This window comes from Hippopotamus amphibius, chromosome 5, assembly GCF_030028045.1.
Source record: "Hippopotamus amphibius kiboko isolate mHipAmp2 chromosome 5, mHipAmp2.hap2, whole genome shotgun sequence".
Lineage (NCBI taxonomy): Eukaryota > Metazoa > Chordata > Mammalia > Artiodactyla > Hippopotamidae > Hippopotamus > Hippopotamus amphibius.
Genome location: NC_080190.1, coordinates 119,069,917 through 119,088,362, shown reverse-complemented (window position 1 = coordinate 119,088,362; position 18,446 = coordinate 119,069,917).

Sequence of the window (18,446 nt, the reverse complement as noted above, 5' to 3'; positions counted from 1 at the left end):
TGAATGACAGAATCAGGATTCAAAATTATTCCATTGTGGTAAAATTACCAGAAAATATGACATGATTATATCACATGATGGTAACAATTATTATAAATGTAAATCCTGGCACTTGGGGCTCAAAAATAACAATTATATAAGGAAGGATGAGGCGGCTACGGTTAAAGAGCAACATTTGGGGGAAGGACCAAATAAACTTTGTTCAGTACAAATTCAGCATTCAGCGACCTGCCAAGCAAGCTAACTAACATCACAGACACCCTTCTAATGCCAAAATGAATGCAGACAAGACTCCAGCTCTCCTAATCACAGTCCAAGCCTCACCTGGCATCTGGAACCTTCCTTGCTTCTAGGTAGTGCTCATTAAAAGGAGCCCACCCAATCCAGACCAGTTCTGAAAATTTGAAGATTCCTAGAACTCTTTAATAATCTGATCACAGTTACGGACTTTCCGTGCAGAAAAAATACATATACCTATAATTTTACATTCCCTTTCCATATGTTTCACCGATTCCTTAGAAGGTCTAAGAGCGGCGGTTACCCATGGATCCCTGATTAGGGACCCCTGACCTAGAACATAGCCAGAGCAACCAGAATCAGCAGTGTTCGGGAACTGAGGTTCATCTTGACTCTCATACTGAAAGGTCTGCTTTGCTCGTTCCTGCTGAAACCCAGCACTGAGTCGGGTAGCTCAGAGCAGCAGTCGCTGACTTTCACCAGAATATGCTGGTTTTCTACCATCACAAAACCATGCGGTACAGTCAGTTCAATCCTCTCAGCCGGTATCAGTCAACTATCTGAAATCCTTCCGTACATAAGCAGACATGCAACTAAATCGTGTTTTCTCATTTTAGCTTCCTGTACAGCAGGGGTCCCAACCCCTGGGCCAGGGAGCAGTACTGGCCTGTGGCCTGTTAGGAACCGGGCTGCAGAGCAGGAGGTGAGCAGTGGGTGAGCAAGTGAAGCTTCACCTGCAGCTCCCCATCGCTGCCATTACTGCCTGAACCATCCCCACCAGACCCCCCCCCACCCCCTCCCACCTCCCCCACCCCCCAACCCCTTGGCTGTGGGAAAACTGTCTTCCACGAAACCGGTCCCTGGGGCCAAAAAGGTTGGGGACCACTGCTATACGAACAGTGGTAATAATACTAGCTACGATTTATGAAGCACTTACCACACGCCAGCCACCGTGCGGATCAGGTGAGGACACTGGGGCAGGAGAAGCTGAGTAACTTAGCAGTGGTCACGCTCACACCATCTGACTGCTCAGCACATGCCATGTTGCCTCTTGGTGTGGTGAACAAAGCAAGTTATTTTCCTCAGGGAGAGCTGGTGGGCGTCCTTTACCTGAGCCCTGGTTCCCAGGTCGCATTCACCTGCAAAGACAGAGCACAACACTCTTTTACTCACAGGGTTAGAGGCTTTGTTGAGCTGCTCCCCTTTTAAGCTTTCAATCTTAATTTTCCCTTTGCATTTTCCTTAAGGTTTGTGAAAGAAAGGCCCTCACCTTCTGTCCCCTTGTATTCATCTGCCACAGGACCTGTCCTCTTCTAGCAACCTTGAGTTATGAACCTTCGATGTCTGGGCTTATATTCTAAACACATGACCCTTCAGAGTTATCGTTTTGTTGTTGTTATTTAGTATCATGGCCCTGACCTGAACCCAGCACTTTTCACAAACAGGTATGAACAAATCTGGGAGCGCTTCCTAGCTCCAGCTCCAGCTTCAGCTCCAGATACTGGGTTACTAAAGCTCACCCTGTCGAATACCAGCTTCCACGGGAACTTTAGGCTGTATCATCTCTTTGTCTTGTAGAGGTCCGTGATAGAAAGCGAGATGTAAACTAGAGATACACGTCTGGTCCCTCTCTGCCATCTCCCTGCAACTATTTTCTGATGAGAGAGCTCACACTTGACATCTGCCCCTCCCCCCCACCGACTTCTCCCACCATCTCCCTTTTCTCTTACGTTCCTAGGCCTTCGGAGTCCAAGAGTTACCCTCTTTTTCCTCTCTGAATTTCTGGACCAGAGAAGGTTGGCTATCCATAAGAGAGTTCCATGTTTTGCTCATTGGGCCAAAGAAAGCAGATAAATTATTACCAGAGTCACTGTAAGTTAACAGAATATAAAACATTCAGGTCATGTAGTGCGGTCTCCTCTGATATGAGCCTTGTGCCACTTGTGCCATGAACTCTGAGAAACCACCAACTTAAATCGCAGCAGGGAGGAAGGGAGGAGATGCCCCCCACCCTGCCCCTGATCCCACAAGGAGCACATTTCCAGCGCACTTGCCCACAATTCGTGTTCCTGCGTGAATGTGCCTCACGAACATCAGGCTGGGAAATGGAGGTCGGCAGAGTCCTGCTAAATTCTCTTAAACTGGCCCCTGGCGGGAGCAAAACGTCCCCAAATGCATTTGTTATATATCAGGGTAGTATTTCTAAAAATTGTCCTCAGTAGGTATTTAAAAAAAAAACTCTTAATAAACATATCGGATAAATCATGATGATGGCCTCCATATTTCTTTGTTTAATTCTCAGTTTCCTTCTAAGACCTTCCTGAAGTTTGGTTGTAATGGATCATTACGTCCATAATGTGCTCAATGTTGGAGTGAATTTTGAACAGTTTTTAGGCTGCATACTGTTTTCTTCCAGATAATTTACTGGATTAAAATTAGCAGTGTGAAAAGCTGTAGAGAAATCTAAATGCCTGCCAAATCAAAGAAATAATCACATTTTTATGAATATTTAATATCATAGTCATGGCAAATAAGGCAAGTAATTAGTACTTACCATAAATTTGCAAAGTATTATTTTATGTAAATGTTACATTCTACTAGTTTGATATGAATTATTCATTGTATAACCAGACACTGACACAAACCAGTAAACATTTAAATCTATGTGCTATTAGTTTACTTACCTTCAATGATTTTGTGTGGAATACATACATATTTTCTCCATGAATCCATGTTTTCCCTCTTGCCCCCCAAAGGGACAAAAGACAATGAGAAGAATGTTATTTAAAGCCATCTACTATGTATTCAATAGTAAAGAAACCTAAGATGTAAATGTGAAATTTCTGGTTCCCTCATGTGTACCGATGAAGAACCCGCAGCTCTGTCTCTGCCTCCCCACCTATCATGTAGATTTTTTAAATGAAGAGCGGTTATGAGTGATGGTTATGAAAACAAACATGGGGAAAAATAATTGTATGTTACAAACTGTGTAGTGAGGACTTAACCCTATCCAAAAGAGAGGTCTGGCCTTTGCCCTTAGCTGCTGAGAGGTGATTTCCAGGCTCCTGGAAGGTCATGCCTAACAGCAATGTCTTTGTTTGCCTGGGAGCTTTGGCCAACAGATAATCTAACAATGTGATTTATCTTAAGCCACGTGCACCAACTGCTCTCTGGAGGAACTGGAGACTAAAGGTATCAACCCATCTCTAGAAGGGCTCGAGACTAAAGAACAGCCATATGGGCGATTTGTGAGGGAGGCCCAGGAGAAACTGAATACCTAGGCTCAGGTGAGCTTCCCTAGCAGGAAATGCTCTATGTGTTGTCATATGTGGATGCCAGCAGGAGGGACGCTGTGCACATCTCCACGGGGTGAGGACAACAAGAAGCTGGGTGTTGGGACCCCTTCACGGACTCTGCCCTGTGCATCTCTTCCCCTGACGATTTTAATCTGTACCCTTGCCCTGTTATAAACAATAACAGTGAGTGTAACAGATTTCAGGGAGTTCTGTGAGTCCTTCTAGCAAATTACTGAAACTGAGGATGGTTTGGGGAACCCCTCCCAAATTTGCACTTGGCATCAGAGTGAGAACAGTGCTGTGTGAACTAAGCCCCCTCTAACCTTGCAGTTGGCTAAATTCTGCATAAACAGGCAACACAAGGAGACACAGGATTCTGTACCTGAGAACTGAAACAGAATAGCATCTTCTTAGGGAGTGGGTCTCTAAGCCCATCACCAGGCTGCTGTGACAAGCTTTTCCCTCCCATCATTCTTTTCCTGAGAGTCCACTGCCTCCGCCTTGACTTTGAGAGGTCAGCTGAACTCTGATCTGATCCCAGAGGTGCAATATCAGAGAGGACCAAGCCACAGACATCTCCCAAGTAGCGACTTTCCTAAAAATCACGGTGTTTCCAGAACCTTCCCCAGTCTCTGCACCGCTCACATCCTGTTCTCCTTCAGGTCTGCTCAAACATCACCTTCCCAGCAAGGCCTCCTTCATGTTCTTACTGGAAATTAAACCACTTCCCCCCTACCCCAGCTTCTCTATCTGCCCTTCCTGTTTTATTTTTCTTCACAGCACGTGTCTCTAACACACTATACATGTTACTAATTTGTCTTATTTTTTGTCTCTGCCCGTGAAAATGTAAGCTCCTATTAAGGCAGGGATTTTGTCTCATTTTGTTCACTCACATCCCAATGCCTTGGAAGAGTGACTGGGCATAGTGGGTGCTCAACAAATATTTGTTGAACAAATAAAGGCTAAAGCATTCTATACAGGAAATGCTTAGCAGAGACAGTGTGTTCGTAGGAGGTCTGGGGAGTCTGTCCTGAATCTGACACAGTTTTCACTTGGATTACATTTAACACAACAGTAAAAGGGCATAGTTTTCTAGAGATTTTTATTATTATTATTCGCCCTGGTCATAATATTCATAAGATATTGGGGAAAAAAAGAAATTTAAAATTTTCAGTGTTAGGGCAGAAAGCGGATAAATCCCACCACTACCTGGAAAGCCTGTCTGAGTCTAATTTAAGGTCATTCACATTTCAGGAAACTCCTAAGAAGTCACAGTAACTCTAGAGCAAAGGTGCTCAAAATGACAAAAGGGATGAGTGGAAGGGAAAGGGTGTTGGTAAAACCTGGAAAACATCTTAAATCCTGGGTGGGAGGTGGGGAAAGGCAGAGTAATTTGCTTAGCTCTGTCTTCAGGCAAAAGCCCCAGGAATCAGCATCCTCACATCTGCTCCATATTCACATGGCCCAAAGTTTTCCACCCACGTGTCCTTTGGAAATACATAAAAATCTCTTTTTCGGTCAACTGTTTCACTGTGGTTCCTGAAACTCACCGGATCAGCCAGCAAAATTCTTAACACCGCTGGTTAAGAATCACTGCAAAAGAGGGACTTCCCTGGTGGTCCAGTGGTTAAGACTCCATGCTCCCACTGCAGAGGACACGGGTTCCATTCCTGGTCGGGGAACTAAGAGCCTGCGTGCGGCCAAAAACCAAAAAAAAGACTTACTGCAAAAGATATAACCTGAACTAAACACATGCCTTCCAGGAGGGGACACAGTCTAAGTCAAAGCTAATCCACTCACAGGACTGTGATGGAACAGGGGAGTCCTTAATGTGCAGTGGGTATTAGTCCACTCGTTTTCTATGTAATCAGTGTCAGATCTGGCCTTTCCCTTTACTTAGGGAGCCATCCTGGGTCTATAAACAGCAACCTGAGAAAAGAAGTCCTCAAATTTCAAGAAAATAGCAATCAGACCAGTGAGGGAGTCACAATGACAAATGGCCCTTAACACTATTCACTGAAAGAAATGCACTAAATGCAAATATCTTAAAGGTTGATGAAAGTGGCAAAGAAAGTTTATAGACGACCCCTTAGCACCATTCTTATATGGAATAAAACTTGCTTCTTTGGCAGTGGGGAGAGAAAAATGGGAAGGTGATGCAAGATAAATATGCAAGATAAGTTCTGGAGATCTCTACAGCATGGAGCGCATAGCTGACAATACCATATACTGAAAACTTGCTAAGAGTAGATCTCACGTGGAGTGTTCTTTCTACAATAATAATGATAATAATAATGATGATAATAAAGGGAGCTGGAGGAAACTTTGGGAGGTGAGGTACCTACAGCACCGACGGTGGTGATGGTTTCACAGACTCATGCTTATCCCCAAACCCAGCAAGGTATACATTTAATACACACAGCTTTTGACATGTCAATCATACCTCAATAAGGTGCTTTAAAAAAAAAAAAAAAAGCTTGCCAAATTGGTGTGACCATTATGGAGGTTCCTCAAAAAGTTGAACAGACCCACTATATGATCCAGCAATCTCACTTCTGGGTGTTTATCTGAAGAAAATGCAAACAGTAATCCAAAGAGCTTCGCGCACTCCCATGTTCCCTGCAGCACTATTTACAATAGCCAAGACATGAAAACAACCTAAATGTCCACTGAAGGATAAATAAAGAAAATGTGGTACATATACAGTGAAATATTATTCAGCCATAAAAGAGAATGAAATCTTGCCATTTGTGGCAACATGGATATACCTTAAGGGCACTGTGCTAGGTAAAGTAAGTCACACAGAGAAAGACAAATACCATGTGATCTCCGTTACAGGTGGAATCCAAAACAAAGAAGAAAACAAAACCAAAAAACAAGCTCACAGCTACAGAGAATAGACTGGTTGTTGCCAGAAGCGGGAGTGGCATGTAATAAGCAAGATGGGTGAAGGTAGTCAAAGGATATAAATTTCTAGTTATAAAACAAATAAGTCATGCGGATATAACGTACAGCAGGTGATGATAGTTAACAGTCCTGTACTGCATATGTGAAAGTTGCTGAGAGTAGACCTTGAAAGTTCTCATAATACACACACAAAATGTTATAACTATGCATAGTAATAGATGTAAACTAGGCTTATTGGGGGATCAGTTCACAATATATACAAACATTGAATCACTACATTGTACATCTGAAACCAGCATGCTATGCGTCAATTATACCTCAAAAAACAAATTGCTGATTGCCCTGATATGACCATGCTCACAGAACCAGACCATTTCAGCAGTCAATATTATTCAAAATAAATAAATGAAATGAAATGGTTTAACTAAGTGAAGTCAAAGTATTGAGCTAGTGTATAAAACTCTAGAATGCCCTGTTTCACAGGAAATTTCTTTCCAAAATTTCAATCACTCTTAATTCAATCTTTGTAAGAAAATCAACTATGAAGTTAGACTCCCTGGATTAAAACCTAAACTCCATCACCTAAGATCTATATGACCTTGAGTTGCTAAAACTTCATCAAATGAGAATAACAACATTACCTCACATATGACTATTGCGAGGGTCCTATGGCCAGTCTCCATAAAGCACGTAACATAATGTCTGGGACAGTATAAGTGGTCTTTTAAGTGCTAGCTGTTTCGTTACTGCTTTTGTTGTTAATCTCACCTCTTCCATTTTGAATACTATTTCACTTTGCTGCTGAAAAAGATTGTACTATTGGAGAAAGGGATCAAAAATGTGGAATAATTCTTCTGCCTAGCCAACATCTTGAAGCTGTGTTGCTCACAATATTGTCTAGTTAGAAACAAGCGATAGAATTTTCCACTTTGGGGAGATTTTGTTTCCCCTGTGAGCTCTTCATTCGAATGCACATGTAATTAATTAAAGAGGAAGCAGAAGAGAAACTTTATTTTATGTTGTTCAGCTGAGGATGCATAGATATTCACATATCCACATGAACATAATGCCTCGATTCTTAAACTCAAACTTTGATTTAATGTAACCAGATGTTAAATAAACCACTTTGACTTTAATTTCAGCAGAGGCACCAAGAAAATAAACGTCACATTTCAAAGTGAGATGCACGGCCACCAGTCAGAACATGCATGGGACTTGCTTAAGAACTAGGATTTAACACTTTGCTGACTACCCATCCTTAGCCTAGAAAAGATTAGGAGCACTCAAAAAAAGAGTTGGAGGTGATAAGAGGACTTTGTGGAGAGCTTCTGTGTGCTGTGAGTGGCAGCCCTTCCCAAGATGAAGGGACTCGGGGTACAAGGCAATGCGTGCCACTGCCCTCGAGTCTAAGGAAGAGACTTCAGCGGGATCCCTCTGAGAGCTCGACACCCATCCTCTAGACCTGGGGGACATGGTAGACTGGCGTCTGACTCTGGGACTTCCAAAGGGAGGAAGATGATGACCAGGAAATCCAAAAAAGAGGGGATATATGTATACGCATAGCTGATTCACTTTGCTGTACAGTAGAAACTAACATAACATTGTAGAGCAACTATACCCCAACATAACATTGTAAAGCAACTATACTCCAACATAACATTGTAAAGCAACTGTACTCCAAGTTGACAGCCAGCTACTCTGACATAGAAGTAAAGATGGCTATCAGGGCCGCCACCTGCTCCCAGGACAAAGGACCCCTGAATGTCTTGACATGAGAAGACCAGCATAGGAGTAACTCGGGACCTATCCAGATAGGTGAGGTGAGCCCTACAGGGTGTGAACTGCTGAATTCCCAGGCTGACAACCATATATGAGACCAGCCAGTAGAGACTCATGAACAGTGAGAAAACCCCTTCTTTTGTGAGTGTGTGCGTGTGCGTATGTGTGTGTGCGTGCACGTGCCTGTCAGGAGAGAAGTCATTTCACAAATCTCCCAAGTCCAGGAACACCCATGCCAACAGTGAGGCCTTCCTGCCTTCCTGCCTCTCTCTCCTGCCTTCCTGCCTCTCTCTCCTGCCTTCCTGCCTCTCTCTCCTCCTCCAGGCCACCTCCAACACGGGCTCTGCAGAAGTACAGCTCTGTGCGGGGCACGTAAGGAAAGAGCAGCACCGCCACCCGGCAGCACCCCACCAGCCTGCAAGGCTCGAGCTGAAGGAAAAGTTTACTATTAAATGAAAAGAGGGGTTTTATTTATTAGCCTAGCTTGACATATTAATTACTAAACGGACATGGATTTATTACTAAGGATAATCAGAGGATCTTTTGTTTTCTGGGAGTAGCCAGAAAGTCAATAGGCTAGCCCTAAAGAGGGCAGGGAAAAAACACACAGCTGGGAGGTGAATGAAGGTATTGTCAGAGCCCACTTCATGAGCCCCATGTGCTCGACGATTAGGTTATTAAGAAGCATCCTTCCCAAGCTCACCAAGTTGGTACTGCCATATGCTTTCCGCGTTTCGTAAGGCAGTGTGATGCCAGGGGTGGCACCATCTGAGGAGGGCTGGGAATGTGGGGACTTGGGAGCCCCCAATTCTTCATATACTCGCCTCACCCCTTGACACTTCCCAGCCATCCTGGGGGAGGGAGAGGAGGCCACAGTGATGTCTCAGTGCCCATAGCTCCTAGCAAACCCCCTTCCTAGTCCACACTCGAATATGTAGCCAAGAGCTGAGCAGGGAAAGTGATGACAGGAAGGACATTTGCCCGTCTCAAGTTGAGTGGCCTAACAATATCGAAAAATGCCCCCCAAGCAATTCCACTGAACCATTTTCCTTCCCATCACCAATATTTTTCACAATAAATGAAGAGCCCCTCTCTCAGAGATTCCCCTACAGGTATGATGGCCAGAGAAGCAGTCATTTCAGGTAATACCCAGGGTCTCCCCACGCCCAGCTTAGCCCAGCCCAGGCTTGTTTCTAGCAATGAGAGAGGAGATGTTATCAAATTTAGAACTGACTCGGAAAAGTGTTATTTCTAAACCTAGAATAAAACTCGAAACATTTGGAATTTGTATTTCATTTGGCTCTGGAGATGAGTTTAAAGCTGCTGCAGACTTTGTGATCTTTTTCCCTGGGGAGTCTCAGAGGCTGGGTAGGCAAACTTTTGTGTCATGATGGTAGAGCACAGAGGCCGTGAGGTTTTGAAACACATGGACTACAAAGCTGCATTTCTCAGCATTCGTGGTAACCATTTCCGGCCTTCCTATGGGAGCTGAGACATTGTTCGGTGAGTTGGTTCACCGCCCTGGGAACAATGACCCTTCGTAGCCAGGAATTCTTCCTTACGATGCTGAAACAAAAAGTTCCATTTTTTGACTTTGTCGGGTTCCCCACAGGAATGGCTCTGTTTCTTTCATCTACCCCAAAATGCCACACACAGACACACAGACACTCAGACACACGCAGGAGAAGGCATCTGATGAGCCCGACACACCAGAGAGAGCCGGGGAGCGGAGCCATGTGCTCCGTGGGACTCTTCTTGGCTGCAAGGGTTTGGTCTGTGCTCGCAGGCCACATGCCGTAAATGAGGAAGTCTGCTGCGGAGTTGACAGGTAAGATACAGTCAGTGCCGATCAAAAGTCAACTCACAAAACCACGCTCTTGACAACACACTGTGACGCTCAGTGGGAAACACAGAAGTTGCCAGTTGGCCCAGCAACAAGGAGAAGCACATCCAGGAAGCTCAGTTTCCTCCTCCCGCAGCAAGGGGACAGCCCCTTTTGATTTCAGGTTGGCATGCAGAAAGGATGAGAAAGGGAGACAAAGATTGCTTATGATCAAAAGATTGTGAGGGAGAAAATAAAACAGTAGAAGTCACTCGTGCTCCTTCTGGGTCCTCATCAGTACCCAGCGAATGTAAAAGACAGGCTCCAAGACCAGAGAATGTTCAAGCAGGAGACGGGAGTCCACCCACACAGACAAAAAAGATGGGGCTCATGGAAATGTTTGCCTTTCATTTATTTTGAGCAAACATTTCCTTCCACGTAGCAGACTCATCCTCATCAGCAATTTCCACCTGGTGTTCTTCAAACCAGATGGAAGTGTAAATTATTTAAATACACGATCTTCCATTAGCTGTTGAGCTTAAGTGCCTCAAAAAAAAATTATTTTTAAGTGCTTTCCAGGATTCTAGACAGCATTTGCACTCAGATAGATAAACATATTTTCAAGACGCAACTCCAATGACAGCAATTTTTAGATTTTAAAGTACAGTCAGCATGAGTATCTATAAGTAATTATGACTTCTGCAAGAGATTGTTTACACTGTAAAAGTAAAATCAGAGCTAATGAGCTAATTAAGGACCCCCCCCCCCCGCCCCCTCAACGTGACACTATTCCATAAAATCCAAACATGTTCATCACGGCACACTGAGGATCTATTATGACCCATCTTAAATTTTCTCCCATTCAAGACTCAGATATATTTCTTCTAAATTTGTTTCTAACTGAAGATTTGAAGACAGGTTTTGAGTTTCATCAGTTTCCTGAGGGGAAATGTTGGCACTCGTGATACTACAATAACCACTGTGTTTATGTTGGAGGCAGAGTGTGGCGGGAAAACTCTTGAGAGCGAGGGCACCATAGTCAACTTCCAAAACTGTAATGACCCACTTGATCACAGAATTATAAAGGGAAAATGTTACAGTTAAATATTTGAGATTCAGAAAATTTCAGAAATTGAAGATTGTAGAGATCCCTTGATCTTGTTACAATACAGATTCTGTATCTGAAATCCCTCCTCTTTCATTCACTCTGTCAACACTGTTCTTTATCCCATGACTTCTTTTATATGGTTTTTGGTTTTTTTTTTTTGGGGGGGGGGTTGTTGTTGTTGTTTTTAATTTATTTATTTATTGGCTGTGTTGGGTCTTCGTTGCTGCACGCAGGCTTTCTCTAGTTGCGGTGAGTGGGGGCTACTCTTTTGTTGTGGTGCGCAGGCTCCTCATTGCTGTGACTTCCCTTGTTGTGGAGCACGGGCTCTAGGGCTCTAGGCGCGTTGGCTTCAGTAGTTGTGGCACATGGGCTCAACAGTTGTGGCTCACAAGCTCTAAAGCACAGATTCCATGGCATGTGGGATCTTCCTGGAGCAGGGATCAAACCTGTGTCCCCTGCATTGGCAGGCGGATTCTTAACCACTGCGCCACCTAGGAAGCCCCTTTTACATGGTTTTTATACCCTATTTCAGTTCTCCTTCTCTTTGCTCCTCCCACTCAAGGTGGAAACCATGTCCTTGGAGCTCCGATCACCTCCTTTCCCATCCGTCACCATCTTCCTCTGTCACAGAATCAGACCATCTCAGAGTGAACAGGGGCGTGGAGGGTTCCCACTCCATCGCCCTATCTGAGGTTTCTGTTTTTAGCAAAATGGACTTACCGGACCTAGCCCTTCAGAACCCCTGCCTTTTTGTCAAATTAATTCCTGCTATCAATGGGACTAATTCTAAAATACACTTTTTTTACATTGTTGAGGTTTGAAAGGCTTCTAAATAACATACTTCTTTGCCCCAACCAAGTTCAGAATTGACACACAGAGCCAGGAAGATGAAAGTAAAATATCCCCTTTGTTCCTAATAAAGCTGCTGGAGAATCTGTCTCAGACAGGAAGGCTAAATGGGCTTGTTAACGATGCAGCACAGAATGAAAATTACGTGCCTTGTCAAAGGAAGTATTAGAGTGCTGCAATCACAGGCCCCTCCCCCAGCCCCCAACACTGAGTGGACCCATCCTGCTAAGTATACTATAAATCGAAGAACACGCAAGGACACACATTCTCTGCAGGTCAGGAAACTGGGACTCAGGTTGAGAAACGAGCAAACTCTATTCCTTCTTCTCAAACTCACCTAATAGACTGCTCTTACTCTGCTCACTCCTCTTCCCTCCAGTAAGAGTGAGTTACAGGATTCAAAGAGAGGCAAGGAGCATTAGGATGTCAAGTCACAGGCAACAAGAGGAGTGGGGACAAGCATTTTCCCTAGAACACAGACTTTTATGAAGACAATGTAATATATGAAATTTGCCAATTCTCTCCTTACCTATAAACACACTCTCTGGAATTGGCATAAAGGAAGCTATCCTGCTTACCATTAGTTATCAAGTCTCCAAACAATTTCCACTAACTAGCACAAATTTATCATACAAAGCATCACACCAACATTGTTGAGGGATACAAAGTATAAGACACTGTTCATGCCTTTGGAATGTTTAAAAATCTAGTTGGGGGACATTAGACTTGAACAATTAAAATTAAATAAGTATTTTAATAGCAACTTAAGACAGTACTATGAAAAATGGCATAGGTCAGCACACAATTAACTTCCACCTTAACTGAAAGTAAAATCAGGATCCAGAAGAGGAAGAAATCTTGATAGGTCTTGAAGGACAGTGTTTTACTGAGGAGGTATAACCTGAATCTTCAAACATGGATGAGGATTTGGATAGAGAAGAGAGAAAATGGAATAATACAAAAGTTTCAGGAGAAGCCAAAGGAAAAATCATAGCCCAAAGTGCAAGTGTTTTACAAGGGAAAGCTTGGATGCAATATAGGAAATCGACACCAAATGCCAGAGTTCTATTCTGCAAGGCAAGGTATGCTGCCTCCCTGAGTCTCAGTGACCCCACCGTGAATGGGTATTTCACAGTTACCACCTCAATTATCTTATGATAATTAAGATAATACATGTAAAGCAACAAGAACATAGTAAGCACCCAATAAATGTTTACTATTATTTCTATTATCATCACTACATCTATTACCAGCTAAACTGCCAATGATTTTTGGAGAATTTGCTGATAAAATTTATTTGATATAGAATTGACTTGGCCTCTCCTGCTGCAGTAACCTGTTCAGCCTCCCCTAAATATCACTCTTGGTTTTTTGGGTTTGGGTTTTTGTTTTTTTCCTAAATATAATCTTTAAAAACAAACTTTTTATTATAAAAAATTTCAGGGACTTCCTAGGTGGTGCAGCATTTAACAATCTGCCTGCCAATACAGGGGACACAGGTTCAATCCCTGCTCCAGGAAGATTTCCACATGCCGCGGAGCAACTAAGCCCGTGCACCACAACTGCTGAGCCTGTGCTCTAGAGCCTGTGAGCCACAACTATTGAGCCCATGTGCCTCAACTACTAAAGCCTGCAAGCCTAGAACGTGTGCTCCACAACAAAAGAAGCCACCACAATGAGGAGCCCGCACACCACAATGAAGAGTAGCCCCCACTCGCCGCAACTAGAGAAAGCCTGTGGGCAGCAATGAAGACCCAAAGCAGCCAATAAATAAATATATATTTTTTTTAATTTCGAACATTTACAAACACAATAGCATAATAAACTCAGTATGTACCCACCACCCAGATTCAACAATTATCAACTCAAGGCCAAACTCATAGTTTCATCTAAACTCAGATTATTTTAAAGCAAACCTCAAACCTCATGTCATTCTATTCTTAATTTTTCAGTATGCACTCTTTTTAAAAACCATAACCACAATATCACTGTCAGACCTAAAAATATGATTAAATATCCAAACAGTGCTCAAGTTTCCCCAAACAGTTCATTCACAATTTTTTTTTTTTTTAGTTTGAGAAAGTTTCCAAATAAAATCTATGCATTGCAATTACTTGATGTGTATCTTAAGACTTTTTAATTCATGGGTACTATCTCCATCTCTCTCCCTTTTAAGGGGTGTTCCTTGAAACTTTTTTTTTCCTTTTTGGCTGCACCATGTGGCATGTGAGATCTTAGTTTCCTGCCCAGGGATCGAATCCCGGCATTGGGACCGTGGAGTCTTAACCACTGGACCTCCAGGGAAGTCCCTCCTTGAAACATATATGTTGAAGAAGCCACGGAGTTTGTCCTACAGAGATTCCCACTGCTTGGGTTTTACTGTTGCATCCTTGTGATGTCATTTAACATATTTCTCTGTCCCCTATATTTCCTATAAACTGGTGGTTAAGGCTTAAGTCTTCCTCAGATTCCGGCTCCATTTTCAGCAGGAGCTCTCCTTGGCTGGAGTATGTTCTTCTATCAGGGACACTAGTGTCCTGATGTTTTGCTTTTCTGTTAGCAGTCATTTGTGATCACTACCAAGATCCATTATTTCCTTAGTGCCAAAATGGTAACTTTCTAATGTTTTTTATTCTTCATTCCTTTTTCTTTTGCTGGCTTGATTATTTCAGTAAACTTCCTCCCCTCATCAATTATTTGATGACTCTGAGGTCTGATTTATATAAGAGTGATGGGATAAATGCTTGATTTTCAAAATAATGAGTTGGTTCCCTAGCACTCTCCATAGGTGTTCATTGAGGGTATTTTTGCTTTTGATTCATTATTAAATCATAGTTGAAATGTTTCAGTCCATAATAGTTATTGTCCTTACTGGTAAATAAATGATCCCATTGCTTGCATTGGGGGGCTTCTTCAGGTTGACCCTTGAGTCCTTTGGACACACCCTTGGTAGTCTTTAATACCTGTGCTCTGTGCTATGATGAGATGTTACAAGTTCATCGTGAACACTTCCTGCCCCAGAGCTGCCATCTTTCCGAGAAATCCTGGTTCCATTGGGAAGGAAATGGTGCTGACAGACCAGGACCTTGGCATTAAGTTTGCTGGTTATTATTAGGTGGCCTTTACTTCCAGGCCTTTTGAGTGAACAGAGCTAGAAACATGTTAGTAGTATTTTGTTGTTGTTTCAAGGTAAGATATATCATGAATTCAAATTTATATTTCTGATTTAAATTTAGGACTACAAGTTTTATAACTTAACCTCATGTTACATCTTTTGTCCTTTCTCCCATCTTCAAATCTTGTTTCCCAATAATATAAACAGAACTACTCACTTTATCCACACAATACACATTCAACAGTCTTAAAATAAAAATGCCAACACTACCACCTACAACATGATCACTGAAAACAGTTCAAGATTTTTTTTTTTCAATTCTATATTCTTTAGGGCATATTCCACTAGGGAAACAAGGTCAAAGTGAGTTTTAAAGTCACTTGAAATAATTTCTTTCTATATGGGTGTGCCACAAATTCAATATTCTGGTAATTCATTTATTTCATTTTGCTTTTAATTTCTAGAATTTTTCATTTAGTTTTGTTTTATAATTATGTGAATATTTACATGATTCCAAAATCAAATCTATAAAACTGTCTATTCAGAGAAACACTGTTTCTACTCGTGTCGCCATATCACATATACACATACACTTTTACACACAATTTGTGGATTGAATTGTGTCCCCAAAAAAGTTATGTTAAATCCTAATTTCAGATACCTGTGAATGTGACCTTATTTGGACATAGGGTCTTTGCAGATGTAATCAGTTTAAAACAAGACCATACTGGATTAGGATGGATTCTAATCCAGTCTCCCTTTCTCTTTAAAGAGAAAGGAGAGGGAATGTAGTAAGTATCACAGTCTTTCCCTTTCTATTTACCTCACTTTCTTTCCTGGCAAATGAATATCCTTCTCATTTTCATGGCCTAATTTCAATAAGTTCCTAGATAATAGGAATTGTGATGCTAAACCTGTTTTATATTGTATAACACTTCGTATGATGTATTGCTGGTACTGAATAATTGTGTAATAATATTGGCAATAAATGTTATTTACTACCAGCAAAAAAAAAAAAAAGAGAGAGACAAAGAGAAAGTAGAGGGAGCTTTAGACACAGAGACATAAACACATACACAGGGAAGATGGACACATGACTATGGAAGGGGAAATGAAGTGAAGCTGCCACCAGCCAAGGACACGAAGGATGGCCAGCAAGCACCGGAAGGGGTAAGTAAGCCTTCTTTCTGACAGCCTCTAGGGGGAATGTGGCCCCACTAACACCTTGGTTTGGACCTCTAGCCTCAAGAACTGTAAACTATTGTTTTCAGCCACTCCATTTGTGGTACGCTGTATGGCAGACCTACGTATCCTCATCCCCTCCGCACACACCCTTAGATGAGTGGTCCACTCATTAAACACATTTTTCTCCATCTTACTTTTCTCACCTAAACTGTATACCCTGAAGATTCTTCACAGTAGTATTTAAAGACATTCTTCATGCCTTTTTACAGCTACAGAGCACTCCAGTTGTGCATGCACCTTTATTTATTCAGCTAGTTCTCTATGGATCAAAATGTGGAACTTTTCCAACCTTTGGCTGTTACCAATAGTACTTTAGAATGACTTCTTTATATTTTTACTACAAACTTTTGTGGTAAGTTCCTAGAGTGAGATTGTTGGTTATATACAATATCACTGAATATTACCAAATTCCTCTCCTAAAAGTTTTCCCATTTTACATTCACACCAGCTATGTGCAAGATTGCCAATTTCTCAGTGGACTCAACAACAAAGTATGTTATTAAACTTTGGGATTTGTGCCAATTTGATAGATGAGAAATGGTTTCCCTTATTATGAGTAAGAATATCACTCTTCTACAAGTAAGCAAAATAGAACACAGATATATTAATAGATTCTTTCTCCTCTGCCTTCTCTTCTTGGTCAAGCTATAAGATACCAAAGTAGCTCATATTTCTCTTATCTTTTTTGAATGTCCAATATTAAACACAATTCAGATCAAAAATCACCTGTGTGATATTATTTTTAAAATTCTAAGATGTCATCCCACCTTATCAAAACTACATTAAATTTAATTTGACAAATGTTAATTTAGCACCTATTAAGCAGCAGGCACTGTACAAGGTCCTAGGGAGTACACAATAAGGAAACAGACAAAGGAACCTCTCTCTTAAAACCTTACCACCTAGAAAAAAAACAGAAAACTGTAAATAAGTCCATAAAGTTCCATATAACCATATAGGCAATATAAATAATGCTAACATAAGCATGTACACACACACATACAAACACAGATACACACACTAAAATACAGCATCATTAAAAGAGTTAAGGATTTGCTGAAGGAACAGCTGGTTCAGAAGATTATATCAAAATTTTATTTTTAAGGAACTTCCCTGGTGGTCCAGTGGCTAAGACTCCACGCTCCCAATGCAGGCAGCCCAGGTTTGATCCCTGGTCAGCGAACTAGATCCCACATGCGGCAACTAAGAGTTCACATGCCACAACTAAAGACTGTGCATGCCACAATGAAGATCCCACACATGGCAACGAAGATCCCATGTGCCACAACTAAGACCCAGTGCAGCCAAATAAATAAATAAATACATAAATAAATATTTTTTAAATTTATTTTTGACACATTTTTTTGAGGTAATACACTACTGTATAAGCATAAATATTTCTAGGAATAGCAAAACACTAGGCTATGTAATCATTCACAGCTTAGTAAAAATTAGCCCACACAAATATCTTCCCTTTAACAATCACCTGCGATCTGTTGCCTTTCTAGACAAGAAATCTCCCTAGAAATAAAAGGCCTGGATATGATGTGAAATGACAGCACTTGACAAACAGAAAATCACAGGAGAATATGAGGTGAACTAGAAAGGTTGTATAATATCATGGGATGCATTGTTAAGAGCTGGGGCTTCAAAGTCTTAACGGACTGGATATGAATCTCAACTGTGCAACTAACTAGCTCCTTAACTTTGTGCTAGTTTCTTAAGCAGTCTGAGGCTTAGTTTTCTCATATGCAAAGGATGATAATAATAATAATAATATACATATTCCAAAGGATATATAACTGTGAGCATTCATTTTTTTTAAGGGATATAAATGCTAGCTTTGATTTCTACTTCCAGGTAGAATAGAAGAGTTTCCAGCAATGCTCCCACTGAGAACAACTAAAATGGCTTGACAGGAAAAGAAAAATTTAGAGAGTGAGAAACCATAGAAAGTAAGCTGATGTTATGCAGCTGCTTCCCCCTCCCCCCTCCCAGATGCATTTACTGATTACGATGGTGAGGTGGTGAATGACGCATGTAAGATTTGCCTAAGTAGAGGCCGGAGGACAGAGAAATCAGTAAACA